The following is a 19,236-nucleotide window of genomic DNA, read 5'->3' on the forward strand; positions in this document are numbered from 1 at the left end:
AGTAGACCAATTAAATATACTTAGTTTAATATATTTAGTTAAATATTCCTTGTTAGGACACCTATTCTGCCTTCTGTGAAGCAGACAGCAATGGTGACAGTATCAGCAAGTCCTAAGCAGCTTTTTGCTTGCCTTGAGGAATTCCTGTACCCACTGGGTTTGTTGAGAAGGAACCTGACCTCCACATTACATTAGCAAGAATTCTGTCGACTGTTTCACACCCAGGCAGCTAAGGAAGTACTTCCTTGGCTCTTGCCATCTCACAAGTAAGCAAGAAAAAGTTGCACAGCACCTACAGTAACCTGCTGTGTTTACAGAAATGAATATACAGTGTGAACACTCGTAGTGGGTATAAATGAAGATGTGGTATTAAAATACATCTTTATCAAGCTTAAGTGGGGAGCTCTACCAAGTTCTCAGTGATTTATGGCTGCATTCAGTTAGACATGGAGTCTTTTGAGTCTGGATTAAAATGCCAGATCTACCCCTGGTGGCTGTTTCAATCTGTGAGGTCAAACATACAAGCTGGTGCCTGAGCTGAAGTTAGCCTCCAAATGAGACAACTTTGTTGCACCTTGGGGCTGGGAACATGGTTTGGGAATCAGCTGTCCTTTTGGAGGGAAGTGCAGGCAGGGTATGACCTGTCTGTGAGTTCTGGCATGAATATTGCTGCCAGAGCATTGCAGAACAGTGAAGCCTCATACTCCAGAGTTTCAAGCAGAGCACCAGAAGCAGATAAAATGAGGAGAGGTGTGCAGAGGCCCCATGGAGTGGGTGGAAAACAGAGTCACATCTTCCTTTCCTGTGAGAAGCAATTCTGTTTAAAATGTCTAGAATTTTAAACTTTGAGGTTAAATTCCGTGATAAACAAAATTTAAGCCATAAAAAAATAATTCTAAAAGCTCAATGTGAAACTCTGTTTAACTATGAAAAGAGAGAGAAATTCATAAAAATAATGATAAGATAGAAGAGGATTGGAAAGCTCCTGATCAGCAACTCATCTCCACTGTGGCAGTGATGATGTGATATATACACATAGGCTTATTTCCCAGTTTTTATTTCTCTTACTGCTTTACTGTTGGCTCTAATGGTAGTAATATTTATCTGCTTGGTTTGGGTTGGTTTTTTTTTGTTTGTGGTTTTTTTTTTTGTGTGTGTGTTTTGGTTTTTTTTTTTTTTGTTGTTGTTGTTGGGTTTGTTTTTTTTTTTTTTTTTGTGAATTGGACAACTGAGTGAATCAAAGACATCAGTCTAAAACAAGAAAGGAAATTGAAGTCCACAAAATCATTAAAGCTGGGAAAAAACCAAAATCATTGAATCCAACCTCTGACCCAACACCACCATGGCAGCTAAACCATATCACACTGCTACTACATTTGCTCATTTTTTGAACACTTCAAGGCACAATGAGTCCATCACTTACCTGGGAAGCCTGTTCCAATGCTCAACCACCCTTTCAGTGAAGAAATTTTTCCTGTTATCCCACCTGAACCTCCCAAATGAAAATTGAATCTTCCTACCAGTTGGAATATAAGATTACTTATTACTGTTGTTATCTCATTTCTGTTTCAGTTTATACTTAGCTAGAAATTGAAATATTTTGACTTTAGCTCCAGAACTTCCCCATTTCAAATATTTTTGCTGATTCAGAAGTTTAACAAAGAACACACAGTGATGGGAAGCCTGAAGAGCACTTGCATTTTCACAGTTAAGTTTTCAGACTATTTTATTGGTCAGTTGTTTATGTTTATGGGCTCTCCTCTCAAGGAGTGCTTCTCGGGTGCAGCAGTGCTTGTGCAGCACATGGATTTAGTCAGATTTCTGTGCAGTGTAACAACCTGAGTCTCCTGTATTCCTCTGTGTGCTTGGATTCAATCAGAACCACCAGCTCCCAAAATTTAGGCACTTACAATGATGGCTGAATTTGCAAATGTTTTTTGCCTTTCTCCCCATTTCTAGCCATGTCTTGGTGACTCACAGAGATAGTTTTGGTCTATGTAATTGATGTAAATCAAGGATAATCTTCCTGGAGTCACTCCAGGATATAATTGTTTCTGAGATAATTAACATTTCCTTCTATGTGTATAAATGATCCATGCTGGCTCTTGAGTTTGAGGGAGAATTGAACAGCATTGATTTGAAAATAAATAGGGAATTACAAAATTTAAAAAATCTTTGCTAACCTGCAGCCAGGGAAATAAGGCAATATTTAAAGAATTAAGTTTACACAGATGTGAAGTAACAATCTTTAATGTGTATCTCAGAAATTAGAAAACAAAACCACTAACAACATGAAGAACAACAAAAGGGAAGGAAACTTGTGGAGATTAAAGCTCCCACTAACGTAAAACATACTTAGTTGTTATTTTATTTTTTTTTTCTTCTCTGTGAAAAAAACAGATGATAACGGATGCAGAGCTAGCTTGTGATCACGCTCATTACTATCTTGTTATCAAAGCAAGAACCAGATGGTATGACCTGGTAAGGGTAAGAAGAATGTTTTCTTTAAATAAATAAGCAGCACTAATAGATTTCAGAACATCATGCAATGTTGATCTTCAGATTCTATAAATATTCAAAGAGACCCATGCAAAATAGCTCATTAATGATAAAAACTTACTCTGTAATTAAAAAGAAATCCACTGTCTGAATAATATGCAATTTTTGCAATGTTCATTACGTAGTATATGCTATTATGGTTATTTCTAAAACTTCCTTTGTGTTCTAGTGTTAATTTTATTTAATGTTTCTGTTGTAAAGAGGGATAATGGGCTACACCTGAGGCCTGACCACTGAGGCTGTACACAAACACAGTTTTCTGCTCTGCAGACACTCAGTGCTTTCTAGCACAGAAAGCCATTGAGGATCATGCTTACACCATGCAAAAAAGACTCATAAACCTATCCTATAAAAATATTCCTATCTTTTTAAACTTCTCAAGTAGTTGAAATATTTGGTCAACAAGAAATATATTTCAATAGTTGAAATATTTGGTCAGCAGAAGAAAAAAAATTAATATTATTTTTTCACTAACTGTGTACATTAAACAGTAGTACTGATAATCTAAGTTTACAAAGTGACTGGTAAAATCATCATCAAACTCAAGCAACCAACTCAAACCTAGAGCAAAATCTAATTAGTATTGGATATGTAATGAGTTGGAGATGAATTCTGCAGGTCTGTAATTTTCCAGCCCATTACCTGATCTAGTCAAAGGTGTCCCTGCTCATTGCAGGGCATTGGACTAGATGGCTCTTGTAAGTCCCTTCCAACACAAAATATTCTATTATTCTATTATTTCCTATTTCTTTCTCTATTCCCATTATTTATTCAGCTCGTAGAGAGCTCAGACATTTTGTCAAACTTGTTGGTTCTTGTTAGTAATGACTTCTTTTGCATTCCAGAATTTTCAAGGTTTGACAGTGAAGGAAATGGCATTATACAGCCGAGGGACTTGAAGAAGTTCTCGTTCCCATTTGGCATTCCAATCACCCTGGAAGGATTGAAGCAGCTTTGGGCAAGGTATAACAACTCTAAATGATTAGGTCTTGCAATAATGCATCTTTTATAGGATTACAGAGCCTTTGGTAATGCAGTGAATGACAATAGATTACTCGGCACAAGAAATCTTTTACTTTGTTATGATTGTGACCTCAGTACACGACACTGTGTTACAGGAGGCTATGACTTATCATACTAAGTTCAGTTAGATCCATCAGTTTCTGATGAATTCAAAGATGGAACTTCCTCTTGGCTTCAGTATTTCTGATCCCTTTAATTGAACATGCATTTTCTTCTCAGATAGGACTGTAGGTCATTGGTTAAATTAACTTCTTTTCCAGCAGATTTTCTTATACATACAAATGCCCAGCTCAGTGTGTGCTGGGTTAAAGTCAATTCCAGATATCTCGGGTCAGGTGGGAACTGCAAACACAGCTTCCATCCAGGAGATCTGGGGACAGTCCACATTGCACACCTGGATGAGGGCACAAAGTCTTCTTTTCAGAGCACTACATTTACTTGCAATACTTCCAACCTAAATAAACCCAACACAGTCAAAAGAAAAATGCCACCTACCAAATACTTAACAAAAGAAAGCAAGGCAGTTTCATGCTGTGTAAAGATTTCAAGAAATATCATGAAATGTTCTTATAGACAAGTAAATTTGTTTTGAAGTGGGGGAGAGCTTGTCTGCTCTGACCAAAGATGAGTTGCTCTATTAACTATGTTTGCAGTGGGATAGATGTCAGCTGTATGTGACATTATATAAAAAGCTACCTTAATTACAGGTCTATTTTGAAAAGTAATCACTCTAATATATAGCATCTCAGTGTATTGCATTTTGGTTACAAACTGCATTAACTATATTGATTTTTCTTAACATTGATTCATTTATGAACTATTTTCTACTCCATTAGATTTTACTTCCCATTCTTATTCCTTATTCCTATGGCACGTTGAAGAGTGTCCTTTTCATGCAGTTATCTGCTGCATAACTTCACTCCCATCAGCCACTCCTTTTAGAGAACAGCTAAAATCTCTTGCGTGTCTGTAACCCGAATAAAGGAATTAGAGTGAATCTGAAGCTAAATTAGGCATTGCCATGCATCACAGCACTGACCAGGAGAGAAACTCCAGAGGAAACAGCCTATGGAAGGATTTATACCTAAGTAAAAATGAAAAGTGTTTATGAAGCTAAACCTGTATTTCTGAAGGACAATTTCAACTCTGAGCATCTTCTGTGGCCACTCTGAGACGCTTGAGAATGGATTTTTTTGGAGACCTGCATCTCAGACTCTGAAAGACTGTAACACTGAGAGCTGGATAATACTCCCAGCAATTTGCTCCTCAGGGTAGTATTTTTAGAGGTGACTCTGTGATTACAGTGCATGAGCCCCATCTTTTGAGCCTCGTGTAAAGTCACTCATTCATTTTCAGTGTGGTATGGCACCTCTGTAAGGAAGGGAAGTCAGTGAGAGCTAAGCTGTTAAGTCAGTTAAGGACATCTGTAATGCCTTTCTATGGGGAACACATAAATATTTAAAAAGAGCATTTCTTTTTCAAGGTATGATACAGATGAAAAAGGATAACTAACTCACCAAGAATTATTAAGAAACTGGGGATAGAGTTTCCGTCCACTGACACAAGCTCAGCCTGTGTCACATCACGGATGACAGCCATGCATACTTACAAGCGTTAATTTTGTTTATTATTAGAATAATAAACAAAAGAAGCATTCAAAGCTGAAAGAGCAGCAGAAACAGCAGAAAATAAAACTCAGCATGTAAAAGAAATTACAAATCAGACTAAGTAAGTCTGATTTAAGTCAGACTAACTTAGCATTTAACTCTCAGTGTTTGTGTTTAGTTTGTCAAGATGACACGGTGAGCAATGCAAACACAATGTTACTTAAAAAGGCCCTGAAAAAGATTCTTGGAAGGTGCTGGACCAAGCTTATACATAGTATTATTCCCTTGATTTGCTGGAGATGAGCCTAGCTTGTGTGCACTGTTCTTTCACAGATACTCTCCATGGGTCGTATATTTTCCCACACAGTGGGAGCATCTCTACTGGCAAAGCAGAACATCCAGAGGCATTCCCAGACTGCTGCTGGACTGCCACACCTTTCACTTGTGAGAACTTCTGTCCCCCCTGCTCCCTCCCAGCGCTGCTTGGGGGCAAGAATGCCTCAAGGACAGCTCCTCCTGGGCACTTTGGAGGCAGCTGCTCCCTTTGGGTGGCTGAGAAGGGTCACTGGCAGAGATGTGCCAGGTATGCCCTGTGCCTGGCCACTCTCTGGCCTGTTGGTTGGTATCAGCCCCAACACTGCTATCAGCTCAGACTGAAGGAGAAGAGCAAGGACAGCTCTCTCCCCACCAGACTGCTTCAGACAACCTTGGCTGGACCTGGTTATGCTTACCAGGGGCTTTCCTTGCAGCTGGACTGGGTGGGTGTGTAGGATCCCGTCTCACTCCCTGTCCCTTGGATGAGGGTTGGGTGACAGTCACACTGGGCTTCACGTACCTCCAGCAGCTCCTTAAACTGCTGGGAAATGGCTCTGGGGTGCAGCAAAAGCAGCCTTGACAAGGATGGACCCAGGCTCCACGTGACAGGAACAAGCACCTCGTGTCCGAGTCTCTGTCTGAAACAAAATCAACACTCATGGTTAAGAGGTCACTGCTCCTGAGAGGAGCATTTGACAGACAAATGACAAAATGATATCCTGCTTCCAGTGGAGTCCAAGGATCCATGCTTGCCCCAGTGAGTCAGCAGTGCTCAGCCTCCTGCTCCTGTAAGATCCCTGCACCTGCCAGCAGGACAATCCTCTGCCCCACCACAGTGCTGTAAAAACTTCATCTCTCTGTGGATAAACACCACCTGGATGCTTTTTATGTTTCTTGCTTGTGCTTTCACTCTTCTCCTGAAATGTATTATATTTTTAATTTATTATTTAGGAGTATAAACCCTCAGGAGCAAAATCCATGTGAAAATATATCCCCAGGAGCATAGATTTTCTTTCTTTTGTGCTTGGAAAAGGTCTGGAAGTTCTAGAAACTAATAAATTATTGTTTATAAGAATGATAACTCCCGATGACATTGCTGGTAAAGTTGACACACTCATAAACAGAGAAGAGCAGCCTTGTCTTGCAGATAAAGAGGCAGCTTGGGAAATCATCTCACAACTGCCCCACAAAAGAGAGAAGAAGCCTGAAAATGAAGGTTTTTGCCTTTTTTCCCTTCTTTTTAAAATTCTGTTTCTCAGTATCCCAAATAGCCTGAAAGAATAAGAGCAAAACTGCCCCTTTTTTTTTCAGCATCATGTCTCTCCCACCTGCATTGCAGCTCTCTGGCATAAACTGCACTTATGACACCCGCAGGTATCAACAAGAGTTCCACCTGTAAAGAATTGTATAATATAAAGCAGAGATGGTGAGGCAGCTGCTGTGTTGCAGGCATTGTTTATTACTGTATTTGATGTGGAACTGCCTCATACTGGGCTTTTCCTCTCCATTTTTTTGTACCAGCCTGTTATCTCTAGTCTGACTTGGATGAAGAGCTCTTCTGGTCAGGAACCTCCTATTTCTTTCCTGTTAGTGCAATGCCAAGTACAAGGCAGCCCTGCCTCCAATGCTATAAATAAGAAGCAGCTCTGCAAGTCAGGAAAATGCTGTGTGCTGCAAGCAGAAATTATACAGTGTGGCTCCAAGAGACAAATACTCCTCTTGAAGCAGCTGGAGAGTAATTAAATCACTGAAGAAGACATGCCAGGTAAAAATGAAATAGTTGTGATGTGTGATGCTGGCAGGTCTGCATCCTTCAGAGTTATTTACTCTTGTCAACCTATTGTAACAACAAGCATGGTCAGAACTGCAACAATATCACAGTTCCACATTGCTTAGCCTTTATTTGGAGAAACAGAAATTGGAGACTGGGGCACATAGACCTGGATGCAGTTATGTGCTAGCAGCTGGAGCCAGATTCTCCTGGCTGAGGTTGAGCAGTGTTCTAATAGATGGACATGGAATATTCTGACCCCTGCACTGGGGACTCCCTTATCCTGAGTGCTGACAGTTTGCAGAAGGGACTTTCATAACCCTTTCCAAAATCGCATTCTAATTATTTATTAGGTTGTGCTTTTCTTGATTTTTATATATAGGATACCCAGTTTTGATTTTAATATTTTGAAATTTGTCATCTGCAGCTTTGTCTGGGAATGAGTTCACTGCTTAATCACTCATGGTCTGCAAAAGTAAGTCTTGTTATTGATTATCACTACCTTCCAGTTTTGCTGAATGTTCCCTTTTTGCCTCCCACACTTCCTCACCCACCTCCTGGATTGTGGCAGCAGTCCTGTGCTTGTCTGCTTTTCTCTCCTGGATGTCTGGTGTGCAAGAGAAGTTGAATCCAGACCTCTGCACTTCTCAGATTTCATGTAAGGCTGTGGAAAGCCATAAATGGCTCTAGAGCTGGAGCCATTGTACAGTGGATGAAAGCACCCATGTGTGTGCAGGCTGTGAAGGCAGGAGTCTAGCTCAGTGTCAGCCTCCTGCTGCAGAAGCCCCTGAGAAGCTGAGCTGTGAGCAGCAGAGGTGGGGACCACCCCTCTGGCTTTGGGGTGGGTGTCAGGAGATCGGCTCTCGCTCAGCAGCACCGATGGAGGGGCTGCAAAACCCAGCCAGGGTGCTGAACGTGGGCCTCAGCCCACACTTCCTTCTCAGTGGGCTGGGAAATGGATCCCTTTCACCTTCCCCATTTGCACTGGGAGGAGATCTCTGCCTGCAGTGTGGATTTGCTGTTTGCAGGACCCACTTCAGCAGCACCCACTCCCCCTTCCTTGCCCAAGCCCTGGTGATTCTCCCTGCCCAGTGGCTTCCCCCAGCCTGTGTCCTTCCCCTGCCTTCCTGCAAGGGCTGTGAGCCTCACCCTCCCAGCTTTGGAGCAGTTTCAGGGCCCTGTGATTGCACACTGTGATGCAGACAAAAGCTCTGGGCATCTTACAATTCAAAACATACTGCCTTGCACTTTTTTTTTTTTTTTTCCTTTTGCTTTTGGAACAAATTGCCCAAATTAGAAACAGACATTGAACAGTGTGCAGTGGCTCTGCAGCTCTTCAAGAAAAAATACGAAACATTTGCAAGAAAATATTATTTTTTTGGCATTGCAGCTTGATCTATGGTTTTAATCCTCATTTTCCCCATGTAGATATTTATTGCTGTGAGTGGAATAATTACCACCTGGAAATCTTTTATTAGACCAAAAAATGTTGAATGCTTCAATTTTCCAAAAATATGAATCTCAAAATCTCAGCCTCAACTCTCATTGGGACTATTCTGTGAAGATTTAAGTGGAAGATGACAGCAGTGATGAAGAGTGGCACTGAAAGTAAATATAGTTGAAAAAGGGTTGCTGAATTTTCTGCAATGAGGGTCCAACATGAACCATATCAACCTTTCGAAGCCCATCCCTGCAAGAAGGAAGGGGCTTTGCTGAACAGACTTTGGAGCTGGTAGAGATCAGTGTCTGGCTGAAATCACAAATTGTCCTGGCTATGGCTTTTAGGTTGATGTTCTGCTTCCTTGGTGTGGCTCTCCTGGTCTCTTGCTGGACCTCAGTCCCCATCTTCCTCCACCACTGCTGTAAATCTGTGGGATTTAAGCAGCAGCACGTCAGCTCTAAAAAAGCAAACCCTCCTCTGACAGGAGATTTGAGATTTGTTTCTCTGCTGAGAAAGTCTGCAGGCTTCTGACATAATAAAAGTTGAAATTTAGAGATGTAATTAGCAGATGCTGGATCTCTAGGGTTGGGTATCTAGGAGGAGGCTGAGCTGGAGCTGGTTAGTCAGTAATTAGGAACATGGAGATGGGGAGGGCAAAGCCAGCAGGAAGGCATTGCAGTGCACCCTGACTGCAGAGCTCTTCCATACTCTTCCCAACACCAGCCTTGCTGGGAGTGTAAGCCCAGTGCCACATGGTATCAGGAGCAGGATGTGAAAGAAAGGAAGGAATTAATCAGAAAAAAGAGAGATGTGAAAGTGAGAGGAAAAGTGAGAGCTCTTTAGGGGCTTTTAGAGCCTCTAAATCACATGGGCATTATTGCAGTTTCCTTGAAAAGCCTCACATCATGGCTTGGAACTTATATCCAGTGCCCAGATTAATCATAAGGAGGCTCACAACTATTTTCTGGAATATTGCAGGAGTAGGAGCTATCAAAGTTTTCAATGGCATGAAACCAAGCCAGGGTGAGAGGGCAATCCATGCAGTTACAGAAAGTAAGTTGAAGGAATATTGCACTCACAAGGAAACTTGAACTTTTGAAAGACACAGGTTTCATATAAGAATTCAGAGGGAGGAATCCTTTGAAGAATTTTTGGCTGATCTTAAAATAACAGATCAGTCAAGTAGCTATGACATTTCAGAGATTCTATTTTAAAGGATCAAATCAAAGATCCAAAGATACAGAAAAGATCCCAGAAAAGTAGAATTAAAAAAAAAAAAAAGTATGCTAGAAAAATCTGTTTAGTCAAGCTAGGATAGTTGTAAGGGTCAATATGGGAATACTGGAAGGGGAGAAGGACATGCTGTCTGTCAGAAAAGGAAACAAGAAAAAATTAAAAATTCTCAGAGCTATCTGCAAATAGCCAAAGTGATGTATGTGAAAATTTATAGATTCACATTATGTTAAAGAGTTTAAAAACTCTGCAGCAACTATAGGAAATACAGTTGTTTTGCAGGACCTTGCAGCTGAAAAAGCAGAGGCAAAAGAGAATAACCTCCATATCCCCAGATCTATGTCATGGTGCACAAACATTCAATATACCACATAGAAATACTGTGCAAAAGCCTCAAAAGTGAGCTGCAGACTAAGAATAAACAACCTTTAAATATAAAACTTGTGCTCAGTCACTGCTACCTCCAAACAGACTGCAAAATATCTGACCCAGGTATCTCTCAATGTAGAGGAAAGACTATTGAAACTGAGGGTGTCTAGCAAGAATCTGATTTGTATCAAAGGATTGAATGACCTTAATTTGAAAAAGATAAACAGAGCAGTTTAAATTTATAGGCAGAAATGGTAGTGTTTGGGGTTTTTTTAATATGCTTATCTCTGAGTCTGGTTAAAGCACTGAGTTGAAGAAAGATCCACAAACACAGGAGATCAGCACTGAGAACTCTTTAGTGTCAGAGAGAAAGGAGACACAGAATGCAGAGCTGGATTTTCACAAGTGTGTGCTGCTAGGAGCATCCCTCTGGTTGTGAGAGAGAAGCTCATGGAGGAGCTGCATTCTTTAGGGGTAACAGTGGGAAGTTTGAAAATGAACTAGTGAACAGCAGCAAGATGAAAAGAGAAGTGACTGAGATTGTTCTTGGGACCAAGTATCTGCTTCAGGACACTCACTGTCTTGTAAATTATGTTTTCAGGTAAAAGGGCTGAGTACCTTTTTACAAATATCAGTAATATTTTACAAAAATTTAAATCCAGATTGCTCTGCTGGATCTAAGCAAACTTCCTTGTGTTTGCCCAGGTGTTTAACACCTTGCATTTTTAGACTGCTGGACAAGAGGTTTTGCTTTTAAAAACTTCCTTTAGGCTTAAATTCTTGAGTTTTCACAGGGAGAGCCAATCACTCAAAGAAACTGTCCTGCTTAAACTGGAGATGTTGAGTAGTGAGAAAGCCAGTAAGGAATCTGAAACAACCATCTGAGGGCCTGAGAATGTGATTAGATAAAAAATGCAAATGTAAGGGAGGAGAAATATCATAAAAGATGAACTGTCAACAATACAAGCCCGAGTCATTATAACAATGCCACCCACAAGGATAATAAAGGTCTCCAGAGGCCACTTTGCACAGGAATGTTACCTGAGAGTTCATTTCACAGGAAATCTGTAAAAGCAAGTAGCTTTTGGTTTAGGACACAAAATGGACTTACTGATCTGTAACTGTGGGAAATGAATTCCCAAATTAAAAGCATTAATAAAACAACCCCTGGCCTTACATGAAGTGGTACTAGAAAACACTCAAAGTCTTCAAAAGATGGCTTGCAGGCAGTCTTATTAAAAAAAAAAGAAAAGAAAAGGAAAAGTGTGGCCTGTGTTTCTAGGACACTTGTCAAAACCAGGACTTGGGCACAGACTGAGAGCAGAGCTCTGGCTCTCACTAATATGGAATATTTCTATAATCAGCAGAGCTCTGGCTCTGCTCTCTGGTTGTAAGGAATGTCACATATTTGCTGATCCACCTGTATGGTCAGAGCTGAGACAAACCACTCTGCAGGCAAAGGAAAGACCAGCTTCCAGAATGTAAAAATAGTGTGACTTCTGGTGGTTTGGGGGATTTTTAGGTAAAACTATTCAGCCTGGTAATATAGTTAAGGCTGGAGAAATACCTACTCATCAAAGGCACTTTAAAGTGCATTCGTGGAGTCTCCAGATATTCTGAATACAACAGTGAGCTGAGCCAAAACTGTTAAAATGCAGTTCAAGCAAGCTGTGAAGCTGAGAAGTAATCCATACTTTTCAGCTGAACTTGAGAAAAATGTTGAGAAATGGTTTCTTGCCAGTGAAACTTGGTTAAGGAGAGAGTTAGTTCACATAACAGTGAAAGGTACAGTGGCTCTGAAGCACATAATAAATAAACTGCTAACAACCCACCTAAGTCATATCATAATTCAGACTTTTTAAAGGTGGGTGATTCCTTACACAATGGTGTTTCCTGGACCCTGAGGGTGATGGGGAAATTGTTCTTTGTTCCTGTGCAAACTACAAAAGGTTGGATTCTTAGGAGAAAAACTCAGCAAGGAAAATATATTGTCCTTGTAAAGGCTAGACTGAACATAGAGCTTCTTGAAAACAAATAGAAAACCAAAGATTCTGCAAAGCTGAGAGAAAAACAGTTGAGAACAAATTGCAGAGAGGCTTTTGATTGAGTCAAGATGCAGAGAATCACATTGCTTGAGTTTCCAAATTTGATCCAAATCCCTGATGCCAGTGAAATGTAAGGGACAAAATGAAGGGGGAGAAAAAGTCAAGCCTTTGAGGCTTGAATTCAATCATGTGCAAGAAGTGATATCTCAGAGAGGTCTGAAGGTCCTGATCTGAAGTCCAGCAAATGGGCATGGATCAGCCTTGTTCTGCTCCAGGTTTTGCTCAGGTCTCCAGGTTTTGTTGAAGTTGTCTTGCTGTGTCAGAGTTTCAGGAGCCTCAAGAATTGCAGACACTTATGGTGCCAAATCCTTGTGATTTTAATGGCTGTAGTAATAAAAAACATTTTTAAAGTCTGTCCTGACCAGGACAGGCTTTAAAAGAGAGAACTATGTTTTGTATCTGCAGTTCTGAATGGAGAGAGGAACCAGTTCATTTCCCAAGTAACATTTCTTTATGACAAGAGGCCCGAGCCACACAATTCCATGTACAAATTAAATGGAGGGCATGTTGGATTTAAAGTTTATAGCTGAACAATTTGGCAGTCTTCGAATAAATTATATGAACTTACCACACCCAGATAAAAAAGTTCAAAATCTTCCCCTGCCCCTCCACCCTTGATTTGTTTATTTGTTTGTATCCTTTTAGCCCATTTGATAAAGGAGCTAAAATAAACTTCTGCTGACTTTCAGGGATAAATTCAGGGATTTCGTCCAAGATTTCAATAATGTCTTTCATAAAGGATAAAAATAGAGATGGCTGTGTAAAAATATGTGGCCTGCACAAGACATTACAAGAATTCAAGCCTTATCTTGATGATGATGATGATTTCAGCAGTTTTTTAAACAGGTTTGTATGATTATCTCCTTAGGGCCTCTTTGTTCACACCCACCAAAGCCCATAAGCTTCTATTGAGTGTTCAGTAAATGGAAAAACTCTGTTAAAGCTAATGGAGATACCCACAGGTTTAAAGCTGCAGATGTGTGAAAAATATTTTTGCATAATGAATTTATTTTGCAGGCAAAAAAAAGTTAAATGACATTTTACTTTTTTTTTTTTAAGTATTCTTTGAGTATGTGCATTTGTTTGCTAGGTTGTTTCACTTGCTTTATTTCAGTTTAACTGAGCAAGGGTGTGCAACATCTTGTGCAAAATGAAAATACAACTAAATCAGATAATAAGATAACATTAGCTTTCAAATGATCAAGGGCTGCTGTCATGACAAGCTATCCTTTTCATTCTCTGTATTAATACGAGAAAGAATCTCTATTGTAGAAGCTGAAGAACACAAAGGACCTGCTCCAACATTGAGTACTGCAGTTCTCTGCACCAAGCCAGCCCCCAGAGGTCACATGCCTGGCAGCACTGGGTTTTGTTCTCCAGTGCCTGCCACACCAGACTCATTTTTGAAATAAAATTAACAAAGTCTTTTCACAGTTCACCTTTAATTGGGTGATCAACTTTTTATGAATTGAAACCTTAATAGGAATCTGCTGCTTGTTTCTTTCTCAAAGACCTCTTGATGATAAACACCTCCATTCATTGTAATTTTGTGCAGATTATTCCTTTCTTGATCCAAAATAGTCTTTTCTAAATAATACAGAGTAGATTAGCATATGCATTTAGTTTTATTACTAAAATTTTAATGCCCACTTGGCAATTTATTTCTCCACTGAAATGGTGTTGATTATTTCCTTTTCCACACACTGTCTCCAATATTGGAGCCAGCTTGACACGGGTAGTATGTGGGAGTGCTGTGCAGCTGCAAGATGCAAAATCAGGGCTCTTGAATGTTTTTTTTTTTTCTTACTAGCAGATATGGGGTCTATAGTTAATTTCTTTTCCAGCCTGTTTTATAAAGCTTCCTCTTTGTTTTACTGGCTCTCCCCATTAATTAGACATTCTTGTAACTGGATATTCTGGTGATTGGTAGTTGAGGCATTGGTCCCTGGTGATTTACTGTGGAAACAGATGATAAAAGTGTGTTACAGCAACTCATTTTTAAACAAGAAAATCGGGGTTGTATGGTGGGGCCATCTCCTCTGTCAAATCTTGGCTCTCTAGGACTTGCCATGACCATAATTCTAACAAAAAAGCTGAGTGCAAGACTGAAAAGAAAAGAGTGCAGGCTTTCCCCTGCAGCATAGGAGTTCTCTGCCTCACACATGTGTCTGAAGAACCCATAGTTATGATAATTTGCTATAAAATTATTAAAATATCTTCTAAATATCTCCAAAGATGGTAACTCTAACATCAGTCTGGAACAAGGAATAGTTCCGTGGTAGCCAATTGATCTGTAGCAAACATGCCTACTGTAAATTGTATTCTGGAGACTCTCTGGTGATCTTTTAAGGGCAGAAAATTCCACAGTCTGGCAGCAATGGCTTAATATAGGGAAAATGAGGGCAGAGCAAGCCCCTGCTCCTGTACCCATTGTGGTGATGAGCTCTACAAGCTCACTGGGCTTATTTGGAGTCCTTGTTTAAAATATATCAAGTCCTAAGAAACCACAAGTCACAGGACACTGAAAGTAGCTTTTCATGCAGTGGTCAGTGCTATTCATCTTGTCTTAATTTTTCATGCTAAATAACTTTTATAGTCACATATTTTATGTATAAGTGAAGCTTGCCTGAATTCCAATCCTTCTGTAGTAAAATATGCAAATAAAAATTAATTTAGTTTGGTAACAAAGTCCTCTGCAAAAAAAAAAAATCCCATTCCCAAATCATATGCAAGATCTCACGATTCCCCTTGCTGATTATCTGATGCAAAAATATATTCAGTGTTGTTACCTGGAGCTATCTGCAGTCAGCTCTGTGTCCCACTCCATTTCCAGTGTGACAGATCATGGAATACCTCAGTGCCTCTGATCCAGCAGATGTTCCAGGTGACAGACAGAAATTTGGGAAGCTCTGAGTGCAGCCTGCAGAGCCTATGGGATGGGCTCCCAGGTGTGGGATGGGATCCCAGGTATGGGATGAGGTCCCAGTTCTGGGCTGGCCACAGGTGAACAGGAGAAAACCCTCGCTGGACATTCCCAGCACAAGGCACCAGCAGCAGGGCCAAATGCACCAGCCCTCTGTGCAGCTCACTGGGCACCCCAAAGAGGGCAGGGCTTGTGCCTGAGACAGTGAGGCTGAGTCCTGCCAAGAATGTGTTAAATAATTCTCTAGTGGCCAGCCAAGCCATGCTAAGTGAAGTGCAGCCTGAAAAAGAAGTGAAGCCCTTTGTCATAACCATAGGCAGAGGGGTTGTATGGAATAAAGTTTGGTAACTTCCATGTGGTAGAGAAATCATGAGGATAGATCTGTGTTGCTACATCCACAAAATCAACCACGGAAAGGTGCTGGATATCGTAGTGCAGGTCTGGCAGCAGCTTCCAAGGCCGCCTGTGCTTCTGCTGCTTCACCTCAGAGTGATCACAACATTTGGGAGGGTTAAGCAGCACTTGAGCACCTGTGAGTCACAGGTGTTTTTGTAAAGCTGCGAGGCAAGGCCCAGTGGCAGCACTTAGCACCAGGAACATCCATTCCTCGACAGTCTGTGAGATTGTGTTTGCACTGTGATGTGCAAGAGAATTCCACAGACAAAGCTGGGAGACTGCATGGCCTCCAGCCACAGCAGGGATGGTGAGCCCATCAGGAAATGGGGATGCAAACACTGTGCTGTGTTTAAAAAGCAAGGAGTTATTGCTGATGGACAGGAAGGTTTTGCTCTTGGGCCCAGGCTAAAGCAGGTCTCCTCCTGAGCATCTGGAGATTGGCCTGGATCTGCATCTGGGACTGTGGTTGAATTTAAATAACAGGATGGGTATCTTAGACCTGATAAAAAGCTTGGGCTGGAACTAACAAGATTTATACACTGACACCACAAGCATATCCTGAAGTGCTGCTGCAGTACAAATAATGCATCATAATAATTAATCAGTTCAGACAACATGAGATAATAATTTAAAATCATTGATATCTCATTCTGTGTTTTCCCCTTAGCTTAGGAATCAGCATTCATGACAGCAAGCTCTCTTATTTTGATTTCCTGAGAGCAATTGAGGATGGCAGAGCATCTGAATACCAGCAGAAACAAAAGCAGGCTGCACCACCTGCAAGCTTTGCAGAGCTCAGCGTAGAACAAACCCTAATAAAGATAAAGGAAACAGTTACATCGTCTTAAAATTTGTTGTATAAGGTAAGTTTCATCTTGCTTAGTGTCTATTTTTTTCTGCCTGGCTGGGTACTACCCCAAAGGCTTCCAAACTTTTCTGCTATTGAGTGCTACCAACAACCTTGGCCTATGTAGAAATACCATCTCCTGACAACTGCAAGCTTCTTAATTGAATGTATTCTGGTAATTCCACAAAGCAAACATATCAAATCAAGCCTAGAGGTTTTGTGACAGTAAAATTTGGAAAGGAAAAAGCCAATAGCAAATTATCAGGGCCTTCCTCTCTCCCTCCCCCCCAAAAAACCCCACTTCTTCCTCCAGTTGTCTTTAAATTGTGTCCCAATCCTGTAAATATCACATCTCCCAAACAGCTCTGTCGATTTTTCTAAGCTGAGATTTGTTATAACTAACTAATGTGCTACTGCAGGCAGGCATTATGGCTTTATCGGGCAAAAGAAGCATGTAGCAACTGAGGCTAAAGACATCTGATCAGATGTGAGCATATATAGTGGTTGCAGAAGTTATCACCTGTCACCTGGGGCTCTGCAAGGGTCTGCATTTATGCTCTGGACCACTTATGATTCTGACACAGACAGATAAGGTGCATTAGCTGTCAAGCAGCATGTTTCCTGGTTTCCCCACCTGTAAAATGAGAACAATAAAAATAACCACGTCTCTCTAGAATTTGGAAAGATCTAAATGGAAAAAAAAAAAAAAAAAGCTGTATGCTAAGTAGTCTTAGACCATTGTGTCTCAGCCTAGTGAAATGCAGCAGCCTCTAGAGGAAATAACTCTTCCAGCCACAGCAACATTGTTATCAAGCATGGGAAAGAATAATCAAAAAAGCCTTGAAGGAAACATTGTCATCACAAAGAACTCTGGAGATGTGTCATCTGCACCTGCAGTTTCAGGCCCAGTTTCAACTCATGTTTTTAGAGGCAGACCCTGTATCTCCAGCAATGTGGTTCTGCCTTGGTCAAAATCAGCATTTTCTTCTGGCCCTGTGACCTGGGGCAAGGAACATCAACGTTGTCAAAGCCTGACCAGCTGTGTGTGGCCACAGGAGACCTGCTGCCTGCTCAGGGGAGGGGAAGGGAACAGTCCCTGGAAGGAAAATGAGGACAGAAACTCCCTGTCATCAATGGATGGATTATCAATGGCTTCATTTCTGAAACCTCAGTATAACACAGCTTTCAACAAACACACTGCTAGTCATGTCCCTGGAAGTAGAACCCAAAGAAAAGGGTTCCACAGAGGTGCTGCTGCTTTACAGAAATCTCTTTTCACACCATCCAGAGACTCCTGGAATGTTTGTTCCAAACTTATTGGGGTCACATTGCCACAACCTTGATCCACAACAAACTGACTTTTCTAGACTTTGGTATTTCTGCCACTTTCTTGAACTGCTGTCTGCAAATTTCTGCTACAGCTTTCCCTAAACTGTTTCCCCAGGGAAACCTCTGGAAAATTCCCATAAGGAATAGGCTGGGAATTTTGTGCAAGGGAGGATGAGAAGAAAGTAAGCCTTCAGGATGAGCTGAAGTTAATGAGGATGGAAGGCTACTGAGTTCATGGACTTGCCTCACCAACAGTCATGGTGGGGGGGACAAAAGGCAAATAGAATATGCTCAGGTAAGTTTAATTAAAAAATATTTTAATGTAAATTATTAAAGGCAGCCCTCTAATATTTTTGTTTGTTTCATCTCTTGTCTTAGCTGCTACCTTTTATGGAATGTCTGGATATTTGCTATGATGCCTTTTAGCCTTTATTGCAGGTTGTTGTTTATTTCCATACTTATATTTACACGTCACAGAACTGCAAACTATTTTTGGCTCATTTCAACAATTGCAACTTATTTTTAAAATAAAAGCACACTTCAAGTAAAATGTGGTTCTGAGAAATGTGTTTTGTTTCTTCATGTAAAAAACACCTGCAATTAAAAGGCATATGGATCTCAGGTGTTTCCATGTGAACTGCTAAATGGCTACTAAAAAAGACTGCTCTTTTGGAATGTCTAGGTTTGCTTAAATAATTTGAGTTCTTGCTTCTCAGGCATTTTCTCTGTTGGAGGAAGATGACAGTGGAGTGAGTGCACACTGGAATTTTGGAAGGTATTTGGCCATTTCCCCTTTAAATGATGAGACAAGCAGTTCAGGCACCTTCTCAAGAACCTCAGCTTTTGTAAGTGCTTCACAGTACACTGGAGAGTGTTCTGGGAAATATAAACTACCTCAGACATCAGAAGAGCCACCAAGCTATGATACATTTCTTTAAAAGATAGGATTGGATGTGTTAGCAATGACTAGGTAAGCATGTGATTCACATATATTCACATATTTTCAAAAGTCATATATATTTCTGTTGACTTCTATTTAACTCCATGAAGCCCCTACCCTCTTTCAAGCTGCTCTAATAAGTTAAGTTGTACACTCACTTAGATTTTGGTTTGGACATGCAGCAAGCTGGAAGCATGACCATGGATGCAGCCAGATTGCCCCACATGGGTGATGCAGGACATGGGATATCCAAATATGCCAAATGATCCCTGACAGACTGGCAGGGGTGTACAGAAAAATGAGTGGAGTGGGAATCTCACCAGGTTCTTGGTGCCAAACTAGAATAGCAGAGTAGATGTAGGAGGAAGGTCAAACACA

At 40.8% G+C, this 19,236-nt stretch overlaps 1 long non-coding RNA gene across 1 annotated transcript; it reads left to right on the forward strand.

Annotated features, from left to right (window-relative positions):
* Positions 1-1,189: 1,189 nt before the first annotated feature.
* Positions 1,190-15,974, forward strand: LOC146763356 (uncharacterized). Its single transcript, XR_014951954.1, has 3 exons — positions 1,190-2,481; positions 3,405-3,522; positions 5,523-15,974. It is a non-coding gene; the product is annotated as an uncharacterized LOC146763356 (long non-coding RNA).
* Positions 15,975-19,236: the final 3,262 nt, after the last annotated feature.

Source organism: Lonchura striata, chromosome 1A, assembly GCF_050655825.1.
Source record: "Lonchura striata isolate lonStrDom1 chromosome 1A, ASM5065582v1, whole genome shotgun sequence".
Lineage (NCBI taxonomy): Eukaryota > Metazoa > Chordata > Aves > Passeriformes > Estrildidae > Lonchura > Lonchura striata.